Consider the following 12,802-nt stretch of genomic DNA (forward strand, 5'->3'; position numbering starts at 1 on the left):
ATATATATATATGATGCTGACCTAAAATGAAATGGAATTTCACGGAGGAGGGATTTAAGTATCAAAATAGTTACTTGTGGTATTGTTATATTGAAGTTATTATTCACTTCATCACGATCTATGATCACAGCGACCAATTATATTTTTTCTAAGAGCCTAGAACAAGATGTTACAGAGTTTTGAAGATGCATGGGTCCCGCACAATCGGATTGAAAAATTTGTTGAAACAAAAATGTGATAAAACAAAAGCTTGGAAAGTCTCGCTTCAGCTGGTCTGCACTCACATACTACTAAGAAGCCCGCAAGATACGGGATTTAGTTTTGAATCGTTAAATTTTACGTGACAAGACCTTATCATGTTAACCATTTCAGAGAAGCAGTCCTGTTCCATTATTTTTTACCGTAAGATCTATACATTACTTGATGGATTCTGATTACTGATAGCTCATTTGATCCGCGAATGAATTCTCCGCAGACCGTCTGATTGGTATTTTCAATAACTGTAACGTGGTTATTTCTGAATCACAAGATTGTCTCTGTACATTTTCATAATTTTTCACATTGATTATTTTTATTTGGCAGCTGACGAGTTGATGAACAAATTCTGTCTCAAACAATTTGTATTGTGTTCGGTTAAGGACAAAATAAGCTACTGTCTATAAAAATTGGATGAGCTGTACGAATTTTTGACTGATATCATAGTAGAATAATGTGATAATCTAATACTGTAAACAATAGGGTTTTTTCATTTGAAACGCAGTGATTGAAGGTTTTTTTTTCCAATTTAGAGGTACGTTTTCAATCGTATCTAACTTGATGAAGTTTTAGTTGCACGTTTTAAACCTTTTCAACCTATTCAGCATCTTTTCTAGTTAACCGCAGAACGTACCATACATTTTTAAATGCCAAGGGCGTGGAATTCTGCAAAAACGTAATTACGAAACATAATTGAGTGTACCTTGATCAAAACAACTTTTGTTTTTGCAACATAGAAATCGGATTCTGCGAATTCACACCGAAAAATTCCAGTTTCTTCAACACCAGAAAAAAAAAGTTCCTGAATGTATGACTATTGTATGAAATATTGGTAAAACATCGGTAAAATTCTGATTTATTATGGAACTATGTAATAACTAGTAAATGTAACAACCAATTTTTTTTAGCAATTTATAATAAAACTGAATTAATCCGAAATATTAAAAAATCGTGGTCAATTAATTTTTTTCTCGGTAAAGTTTTTTGACAAATGTATAGTGTCTATATGACGATTACATTAATACAAAAAAAAAAATACGGTCATCGGTGAAGTGGATAATGATGTTTCCGATAAGATTGCCAAGGCAGGCAATTCAACTGCAGCATAAGGACTTGGTTCAAAAAAACATATCGATTTTCAATATTTTTTTACGCGGGTATTGGCAGGACAAGGTTGGATCTTTACGCACATTCAGTACAAGATTTGAAATTTAGAAAGGTCTTCTATTGTAACATTTTCTTCAGAACGACCAGACGGATTTAAGAAAACGTTGGTTCGTTTTTCAATAACACGCTATTAAGGTAGTTTTTTCCTTTTTTCACCGGCTCGAGATTTTTTTCGAAAAAAGTATCCAATCATTTTATAGGAAACGTTATAATCAAAGACCTGTCCAAATCACCAGCACTGCTTCTACCACGAATGAAAAGCGCCGCTTGTAGGGTGGCTTTTCCATTTTCTCCGAGGCTTGGGAAACGAGACGATAAAAATGACCGGCGTCATGGCTACTTTGGCGCGTGGTGTTGGGAATAGAATCCTTTCACGTGAAGCCTGCACGTCGTAGGTGAACGGATATTATATACCATGGGTGATACGGCAGGTTTAAAAGCGAAACCGGAACGAGAATTTTTCTTTTCCCCTTGTAAATTTTTACTGTTATGTTTCAAAGTGGCCTGGATTTTGTCAACTATCTTGTAGATCGGGGTTAACGGGGCTCTGTATCACCTAAAAGAAAATAAAAAAAAAAAAAAAAAGAAACGTCTTCCGCATTCAAATAATACCCGTGTATAAAAAGGTTGAACGCCGTTTGCGTAGCGGCAGTTTTTCGACCACTTTTGACCCGGACTTTTTGCCGCGAAAAGCGCGACTCGATCTTCTTTACCTTCAGGAAAGAGAAAAACATTCTTGAAAATAGATGCGCATCAACAATATCGGGCTACTCTTTTTCATTCAGAATTACTCTGGCGTGACGAAAGCACTTCGCCCTTGGAATAATTTGTCCCTGGTAAGGGAACAGGGCTTCTCCCCCCTGAACAAAGTTATATTTCTATGCAAATTTGGTGCAACGTTGAATAATGATAAAGAGATTTGACATCGGCTTTAGATTGACGAAGTTATAACGACGGGAAGCAAGTCGCTTCCTTTATCATGCCGTGGAGGAGGAGGAGGAGGAGGAGGAGGAGGAGGAGGAATTGCTCGCCGACGCACACGGAATTAAATCACTTTGAACGAGTCTCTCGCACGTGTCGATCAACATTCACGCCTGCAGTGAAGAAACGCGCGTGGGTCGGAAATCAAATCGGCTAAGCTTGCAGGACACACCTACGCGGCCGAAAAGCTTTTCATCGCTGGCTGCAAGTTCGATCAATAACACACGTCCCGAGTAGAAATTTCGGCCCTAATACAATCAATCCTGCAAGGTCCTGTGTTCGGTAGGGGATGAATAGAACCTACCAAGGACTATTTTGTATCAAGAGGAGAGAATCCTATTCTAGGCCCTAAACTTGGCAGGATTTTCTATTCCTTCCGTGGTTCGGTTCAAAGTAGGACGTCTCTTGGTGGAATGTAGGATTATTCGGTACAAAATTATTGCGTGCAGTTAATATCGATGTTACACGAAGCATCAGAGGACAGTACTTGCAATAATTAGCATCACGTTATGATATTATAAGTCTGTTTATTGATTTTTTTCTCTTTGTAATTAAATTCATACTCCTGGTTTATAATTTTTGTTTTTGAACTATGGAATCCATTTTGAGCTTAAGGGGTTATCATACTGTAACCAGCGTGTAGACAAACTCATTTTTCGCTAAATAATCAATACAAGGGCACGTTACGTATTTCCTCGCCAGTTTCACCTATCTTCGTAAGAAGCTGCTCTCTCTCTACCAACAGCTTTATTGCAAATACAACGTGCGAAAGTTCTAGTCTTTCAGTTATTGATTTTCGATAATGAAAAAAAGAGAAATTTAGCATTCGAACGAACATTTCTCCAGGGTTAACATCATCCACCTTGTTGGTTAATAAAACTTGTTGATTAAATACTTTGCAATAGGTGAGGACCTCAAAGCCGTAAATAGACTTTCACGTAGGAGGGTGTCGAAGATCATGATAGGTGTAAATATCGTGCAAGTAATTTTGACCGTCGGCTCTGCAGTGAAAGGTCAACCATAAACGAGAACTTAATTGATCCGAGTTCCTGCTGCGTTGATTGCGGGTCAACTGATCCCCGTGGATGTTTAAAAAAATTGAACTTATCAACTCAATTAAGGGTTAGGCGCGTTAAATTGGTACCGCGCAAAACCGCCGATTTACATCCGTCAAATTTTAGGGGGAAATAATGGCAGCATCGTTACGCAGTGTTGCAGAGGTGCGTAGAAAATGAAAATTTGAAATCGAGGACTGAACTTTCATGAGTTCAAATCGATTCGTTAAAAATAATTTTCCCTGGGTATGGCAAAAATTGAAAAGTTAATATTTGTGCATTGGTTGAAAGTATCCGATACTTCGTAGATTCCGGTTTGAAAATTGAAACCTCATACTTTTCAAATGCGGATCGTTTTCACAGTGGTTTTTCTGGCGGTAAAACAGCGAAGCTCTTTTCCATTTCCTATTTTTCCAATCGGTATCTATGTACAATAAAATTTTGCAGACTGATCAGCTGCTTCCATTTTTACTTTTTCATCAATTTCTAGAATAGACTGGCAGAAATCTAATTGTTATCTTTTTTCACAGTTCTTAATTTCTCACAACAGTAACTTTCAATTCATCTCTCAATGTCGCATTTGTATTTGGCATTTGATTAGATTTTTTTAAACATAACGATAAGGTATTCTAAAATTGGTTGCAACGGGAATAGTGTATAATATTTACTCATTAATTTTTACCCAGCCTTCGCTCGAGTCGTCATTAATTTTATTTTACTGCCGTTCAAATATTTTCTGCAATTAAAATCTGGACACCAGTTTGAAAAGGTAACGAGAAAAAAATTTGCATCATAAGTTGGAAATAACTTGAGCTGCAGTTCCTTTGTCGATATATGTATATATATAATAAATATACAGTCTATGCTAAGTAAATATATATGCAGAGCGTTACAGTTATGATCACCAAACGGCGATCACTGTTATTTGTACACGTGCAACCAATTTGCATTCATTATTCCGCATCATTACGCTCTGATATACGTATGAGTCGTATCATGCACGTGATTATGTATTTGAAAATTAATGGTATAATGAGCGAATCGGACGAGTTACCAGCCAGGTCAATTTGCGTTCAAAATGTCCTCGTCCTCGTTTGTTCAATCGTCAAATTCAATTTTAATTAATCCACAAGCGATATTTGATATCGTTTTGGCCCTGTTGTGACAGAAAATTATATACGCGTATATATAAAACCTCATACAGCGAAAGCATTGTACGTTCGTTCTCGAATAACATTACAGCAGTTTCAAACACTTGTGTTTAATTTAGAACACAGTAGAGTAAGACAATTTATGGCATTCTTCAATCATACGAACGAGTTTAAAAATATCTGGCTACGTCATTTCAGATGAAATTTGTGCAACTGAGAGAATCTGGATAAGTGGAAAAACAAGAAAGAAACTGAAAGATAACATCGTTATCAGTGTTTGTAGTCTAAAATATTGTTAAATTTGAACCACAATATGCAATTCTTGACAACACGGTTCACGGTTATCTGCATTATTGAATTCAGAAAGACTAGCTGACTATTATATTCTTAAGTTACAATATTTGAAGCCGGGTAAATTAGGACAAACATTCAGGATATCCATGACTATTCTCCACGTGCCTGAAATCACAATCCCTTGTTCTGCATACGCAAATCATACAGACTCCTCGTAACTTCCTGCGCTGGGGGTTTTGTGGGCTGAGTTGTCCAAAGAATCGCAAAGTTAATTAGATACACACAGCATATCGTGAATCGAGAGGGCGCGTGAAATGATCACGCGAGAAGTTACAAGAGAATCCATTGTACAATCGATCGCAACTGTGAAACGGAAATTCAAAGATAAAAAATGAAGTCTAACCGTGCCGCGAAAGAACGTTTGTGAAAATATCTACGGCGCGGACGCATCGGAGACGCAATGCACCTAATCACTCACTCGCAATCATGGCTGTCGGGATGAAAAAAGGTTCAACCGGTCGACTCAAGAGCCTCGGAACGAGATATCCATCGGATCATCAAGGCACAGAGCTTGCCTCAGTATTCACAAGTGGCAGCAGCAGCAGAAGTAACGGAAGGCAATACAGCCGAGAGAAAACCGCTGTTGAGATTTCTGCCGAAGGAGGATCTGGTGGAGCAATAAGAAGTTAACGCACCGGGCTTCCGGTTCGCCCTTTACGATTGCCGATCCGTTTTTAGCGCCGCCTTCGACGAGCCGAGTCCGGCATGAACGAGAACGGTGAATGGAGTAGGTATATCCGTTTCCCAGCAGCAGCTTTGCGAGATGAGCGAGGTCAACGAGCGCAAAACGGCTCGTAAATCGCTCAGGAACGCGTCGTAAAAACGATCTGGATGTAGGTACGTGCGTGCGGACTCTCTCCGAAGCGTAACCTCGACTCGACACAAATTACGTGCTGGTTATAATTATTTACCGAGTACAATGGACCTGGAAATGTCCTGGAATTTTGATTGTCCTTAAAGTTTTGGAAACCGTCTTTCTATTTTTCTTTTATCCTAGAAATATTCTGTTTTCAATGTCCTAGAAATGCCCTTGACTTTCGATTGTCCTTAAAAAGTCCTGGAAACTGTCCTTCAATTCCTTTTCTGTCCTGTGAATATTCTATTTTCAATGTCCTGGAAACGTCGTTTAATTTATTGCGGATTTTATACTGGACACCACGGGGCAGTGAATGAACGGATGATCAGACTGGACGGACTTTGGCCAGTTATTAAATCGCTACGTGCCGTGGTCCCGATAAAACACCCTTTTCGCGGAGCTTATCCTGCTAATCCATTCATCATAATCGTGCCTATGTGCTGGCTGCGCCCATCGATGTTGGCTATACGTGATGCAGATGGGGAGGCTGGTTGTTAGTTTGACGTTGACTAATGTGCCGTTCGGTCTATCGATGCTGAAAACAATTTTCTCGTCATTATTATTTACCTCGGTATATTCTCTCTGATGTTGGATGCGGGAAGCTTCGCCGATGCTGTTTCACACTGCCATTTAGCCCAGGTGATGGTACAGCAAGCCTGGAAAAAATGTCGGGTTCAAATAACTCTACTTTCCACTATCTAACATTGTGTTTAATTTTTTTCACAACAAAATCATAATTAAGACGAAATAAGAGTTGACTCATGGAGTTAATATTCTCGGTAATGAGCTAAACGGTCTGATATAAGATCAAAACCGTCGAAAGTAACAAAGACCTTCGCTGTTTATAAGCAGTAGAATCCGGAAACAACCCTGGACAACGAAAATCGATCCATGATATTCGAAACCTGCTGAAGGAGTTCATCATTTTGCGACGAATATGTCGACACCATTTCAAAACCGTCCACAGACGATATTCGCCACAAACACATAAAATCTAAGTCAAAATATTAAGAAATCTTAAGTGAACAAATGAAAAAGTGCTACAATTTCAACCAAAAAATGACAATTTAAATTGACAGTCTTAAAGTTTTACACCTCTTTGATAACTGATCTGTACATTGAATAAGTGGTAATTACCGAATGGACAAAGTAATGATTCTGATCACATACCTCATTTAGTATGCCAAATTTTGTTTATGTCTTGTTGAACCTTAAATAAACAAAAAATTTCTCGCACCGTTACGGTTTACGTAAGAATAGAAGATTGTTTTTTACATATCTTGTGTTATTTACTAACCGGTATCAGAATAGTCGAATCAACTATTCGTCGATAATAACTCTAATTATGTGCGCATAACACAAGACCTCTACTGTAGAATATAGCCAATTTGATTAAATTAATTCCAAAATGGTCGAATAGACTTCATGAATGAACAGATCAAATATTTGCATGGTTATCATTTCTATCAAGTTTAAGCTCCTTGAAAGGATAGTTCTGAATTTTCATTATTGTTCAGGAACTATTTTTTCCAACTGATAAATCGCTCTTTTCGTGTTGCCACGTTCTTTCGTAATTTGCAATACGTAAATTAAACATATAATTGAGTATGGAGAGTGGGAAAAATACATTCGAATACGAGACTTTACACTGATCTTAATAGTAAGAAATTGTAATGATGAATACGATTCAACTAAATACATACGAAATGATTTCATTGATAATCAGAACTTCTGTCAAAGGTCATATCAAATTTAAAAGTTGTGGGCAATTCGTTATCACGTATATTGAACAAAGCACGGATTGGAATCTGTTCAAATCGATGCTTCTTTAGCCCAAGGGTATAGACTTGTTCCCACGGTGAAGGTGCGGCTCATTGAGCAATGCATTAACCAATGAACCGTAACTTCAATGCAAGAACAAGCCAACACCCGTGGGTTGAAAAAGATTCGATTCGTGGACTTTACTCGGTGTAGTTGTTGAATGAAGCGGAAAACTAATTTTCTTTCATCTTTAATTAAATTTGACGTGAGGTTTGATTGAAATTGAAATCCACGATATAAGCTTGTGCGATAAGAGTAGCCTAACAATAAACTCTTGGATGTATTTTATACGGTCATACTTATTGTTATGGTATTAAATTGTTGAGTTCAATATAGTGTCTTATTGCACGGCATGTAAGAACATAACTGCACAAAGAGAATAATTTATAGTAGAAATTATGAAGAGCTGCAGCTGGATGATGTCGAAAATTCGTGATATTAGAAAATCCATAACTACTTTGAAAGACGTTAACCGCCAATGAAACTTGCACCAAAACTTAGGGCTTTTTAAACAGATAGGTTTAAAACAAAAGATACACAAGCAATCTTATTGTTAACCTCATTTTACATTGCGTTGAATAATTTCTACAATTTTAGAGCAGCCTGTATAAAATTGGAATGTCCCGAAAGTCGATAAAAATGTAAATAAAAGTTTTTAGAAAAGTGTGTTTCCGAAATCTGTGCAAACGGGGTTTTGTGAGTGATTTAAATGAATTCTTGTTGCGATTTTTCTGGGTAATTTGAGGTGTACTTAACCTGCGACGTAAAATTATTTGGGGTGGGGCTGAAGTTCCGAATTTGGAATGATCCAAAAGCGCCTAATTCCGAATTATTGAGTGGCGAAACTTGAAGTAAAAAATCTGACGTTTCAAAGTTCCGAAATGCAAGATTCCGAAAATTTAAAATACGATAGAGCAAAGTTCCAAAAAGAAATGTTCCGGTATATCAAAATTCCGAAAAATAAATTTTTGCTAGAGTAAAATTACGAAAGTTGAAATATAGGCTCACACAGCGTAGTTTACTCAACGATTGGGTTCCAAACGTGAAAATATCAAAAATCCAAAACAAAAAAGGATTAAAGTGGTGAAATTTCACTTCTTAAATTCAAAAATTCACTTAACTAAAAATCTTGGATTATTCGAAATTTCGATGTTTCAGATTTTTAAATTTTCATATTTTCGCACTTTTATAACTTTGACCTGTCGGATTTATGCCCTTTCGACATTTTGTCCTTTCACAATTTCGCGGAACTTTTCAAATTCGAAATCTCAGGGCTGCCCCAATCATTGGACGCTTCCAAATCATCTGTAGGATTTTCTTGCTAATTCACCTGCATTCACCAGGTCATTTCTGAACTCAAATTATCTATCTTTTCCTAGAACTATCCAGGTAATGTGTAAAATCTCTTGATTTTTTCGCGTTATCTTTACAAATGTTTTACATTTCGTATCTTTTTTTTTTTCAGACCGTCCACAAAGTTGTCAGATTCTTCCTGGTCATCTGGATGATCTTTGTCATTGCCCAGACTTTTTCATATCGTTCAAAAGATTCCCGGCCTATTTCCTGATTTTTCCAGGTTGTCGATAACATTTTTTAACTAACGTAGGTTTATCAGGTCACATAAAATCCTCCAAATAACTATACCAAACGTGAGCGTGTTACTCCAGTATCGACCGTTGCTAGATATAGATACGATAAATCCAGTGAAGGGTCTTTGACTTTTTCTACTTCAGATTAAAAAAGTTGAAACGAGTTTCTAATCTTCTCGCCCAGCCAAGATACCTTCATACACACGCGGCCGTCAATCAAGAAGTTAAAAACTAAAACCATTTCATCGAGTAGACTTTTTACCCCTCAAATTCTAAAGTATTATATCCTGCACACATTGTATTCCACAAACACTCTCGAATATCGATAAAAACACCCAAAGTCAGGGTATTCCGAAACGTTGGCTACATTTCTTTCCATACTCTCTGACGCTGCAGTGAGATTTTATAAAACAAATCTTCATCCATCCGCGATTCACTATTTACTATTCGAGTGCCGTCGACCCGAAGCTTGTCTTTGAGTTAAGCTTCCATCGGCGTATTTGTAAACGGCCAGTGGCCCAATGACGCAGACGGATGTCTCTCACCGCTTCAGGCACTCGTCTACTTCGATTTCAACGTGTTCCTTTCCCGCAACAAGCCACCTCTCACGATACAGGGTGGGCAAAAATTACCACTCCAAGTTTCACATTCGGTCCGGATCATTGGACTCGACGGTGCAAGTGTACCCCGATTCCGTATACACAAAATCACAAATGCGAGAGAAAGGCTCGAAGAGACATCGCGGAACGACAAAGAACCAATCAATCTGCTTTGCTTCGTTACACACATGACACAAACAGTCTCCGCTGGTTCGGAGACGAGTTTCGTTTGAGAAAGATTCTTTTTTACCAACTGCGTACGCATGTGCAGGCTGACAAGATTGGAGCTCCAACGCACAAATTTGTGCATAATTGTGGGACTTGATCTGACAGCCGGTGTATTGGATTAACAAGTATTCTAAGGTTAGATTCGACGGTCGTGGGTTATGTTACGTTTATTGAGATTGGGTTTGTTTCGCGCTCGGCCGACTGTGGCGCTGCAGGTTTCTCTGTGTTGCCAACATAACTGTCTGGTGTAAAAAATTAGTCGTCTCAGATTGATTGTCTCCAAGTGTACATGTAACCCCTCAATGAATTATTACCAACAAGTAAACTTGGGCTTCAAATCTAACGTTAACGAGATGACATTCGTCTCAATACACTGCTTCGTAGACGAAGCAGAGCTCATTAATGGGGCGGAGTGGCCGTTATGGAGAAGCAGTCGAGGTTCACCGTGCGCCCCTGGAGGAGAGAGTCCCTTCAGGAAATTTACTGCGCCCCAACGCAGCCAGCCAGTTTGTTAGCCACGTGCCACCCTTCCGAGTCCATCAAATCTTGGCCATAGCGAAACACTCCGTAAGGTTACTTATTACTCTTGTTAACCCTCGCATTTGTGCGACTACAACACCGTGATCGTGGCTGTCGGTCTCTGTTGGTCTCAACGAAAATCATGGAGTCGGATGGCCGCCCGACTGGCAGGGCTGTCGAAGGGCTAGGCGGAATTAGGGGCGGCTAATGCGCCGCCACTTTGTTTCATAAGCGTCCCCAGTGTCCCCATTAGGCTGGTACCATTATCTCGCCGCGTCCTTCCTCGGTTGACCAAGCACTGCCGCTTGTATCACCGATACCATGACCGTGGAGGGTCAAAGCAAAGGGCCTACTGGCATCCGCTTATCTCTGCGAAAAGATACGACCAGGAAAACTGATTGTCTTCATCGGGTTCGACTTTGTTTCATCAATTCGAGTCGTCCTACGTCGCATGCAAAGAACTTTACGGAGACAAATATTCCTGCGTATGGTACTGTTACGTTCCAGCCGATAATTATGGCTGCACCCTCTCTGTATCGTAACCTACCGACACGTGTAATTATCATAAGAGAGCACACATGCTCATACCATAGCCTTTAAGAACCATATAGATATAGATTTAGTTATCATCTTGGTGTGGAATGGTCTCGCACCGACAATTGTTCATGTATCATTTTCATTTCTTTGTTTTATATCTTCAACTTCAACTCAGGCTCGCGAACTCTCACTGACCAAACTTAAGGAACGTGAGAGGAGACAAGACGAGCAGTTCACAAAGTATCATTCTTAGAATTCAAATCTGCATTCTTGCAACTAACTATGCTGTCAGCATTGCACCGATTGGCCTCTTCAATACAAATCGTCTTGCACTGGCGTAGCCAAAAACGAATCAGGAGTCTCCTCCAGACTTCCCACTATTCAAGATCCTTTTGGAACTGGACAGTTGCAAATTGGAATCACGTCAGACATCGAAAGTAACAGAACCAATTTAGACGTCAGACCATTGCACACCTCGAAATCAAAAACGTCAATTATCATTCAGTCATAGAGCACTCATCTTCAGAAGCTTCGAACTTTAGAACAGCTAACCAAGTGAATGACACTAATAACCCATATCTCGAAAACCAGTTAACGAACATATTATATTTAATAAACGTGTATTTTGAATTGAAGCGTGTGTAGAGCGAGTTATTTCAATCACGCATAGTGATAGTTGGCACGACCCACAACAAAATTCCAAACCAAGACAGGCTGCACGAGAAATTGTAAAGGATTTCTCGTGATGTTCTTTCCAGAACGTAACAGTACCTACGGTAACGGATGGATTTGTCGCAGCAGTATGAGGATTGGAATTATTGAGTATGGAGTATTTTGCTATTAGACTTATGTTACGTTACACTGAGAAAAATTTCATTTTTTATAGTAACTAGAAAAATTCGGTAAAACAGATATCGTTAAGAAAAAAAAACTGTTCGTATATTGTTGGAGTTACGAAAAACGTGGTATACGTAACCATTTTGCGCTATTGTCGATCCTTTTTTGGTAATTGGAACGCAAAATCAGTTTGTGAGGTTTACTCTACTTTTTTAGTTAAATAAGGCTTTAATATCAATTTGTCGTTGCACAAGCGTTACAATTTTGCAACAGTTACAAGAAAATATAATAACAGTGATCGTAATGAGAAAGAATAGTAACGGATACTAGACTTTCTGGTAACAGCTACAAAACTAATTTTCACTTTGTACTTAGAAATATATTTTTCGATTGTGGTAAAAAATGAAAATAGTTAAGGACTGAGCGGTAACCGGAATTAAAACTTTCTCTCAGTTTGGTCTTCTCTCATCCTTTAATCGCGTTTTTCATCCTAACTCTAATTCTGACGCTAAATGCTAGAAGATGTCTCATATTTGAATGCTCGTAAACAAATTGGCTGTTGAGTCTCTTATCTATGGTGCATAACCCATAACCGTCATAATTTTAATGTCTATCTTTTGTAAGCTTTAATATTCTTGACAATTTCTACAACCGCTCACGCTCTTAAATTTTTCTCCCCAGCACAGTGTGCACCGTACGGATGTATTATTTTACTTACAATAAAATTTGGACGTATTTTAAAGGGTTATTTTGAATACTCTTCAGCTTGCCTCTTTGATTCCGGAGTTGAAGTCTGACTACAGATTCTAAAAATGACGAAAGAAACATTTATATTAGGAATGAAAGTCGCTCA

The 12,802-nt window shown here is 38.5% G+C and overlaps 1 protein-coding gene across 3 annotated transcripts in view; it reads right to left on the reverse strand.

The window, feature by feature from the left end:
* Nucleotides 1-12,802, reverse strand: part of LOC124216344 (protein artichoke) — a 134,730-nt gene that overhangs the window by 83,759 nt on the left and 38,169 nt on the right. For all 3 annotated transcript variants that reach the window (XM_046620753.2, XM_046620754.2, XM_046620755.2), the window contains one exon: nt 6,387-6,475. The gene's annotated coding sequence lies outside the window, so the exon portion shown is untranslated. The remainder of the gene's footprint in view (nt 1-6,386; nt 6,476-12,802) is intronic.

Source organism: Neodiprion pinetum, chromosome 4 (genome assembly GCF_021155775.2).
Source record: "Neodiprion pinetum isolate iyNeoPine1 chromosome 4, iyNeoPine1.2, whole genome shotgun sequence".
NCBI lineage: Eukaryota > Metazoa > Arthropoda > Insecta > Hymenoptera > Diprionidae > Neodiprion > Neodiprion pinetum.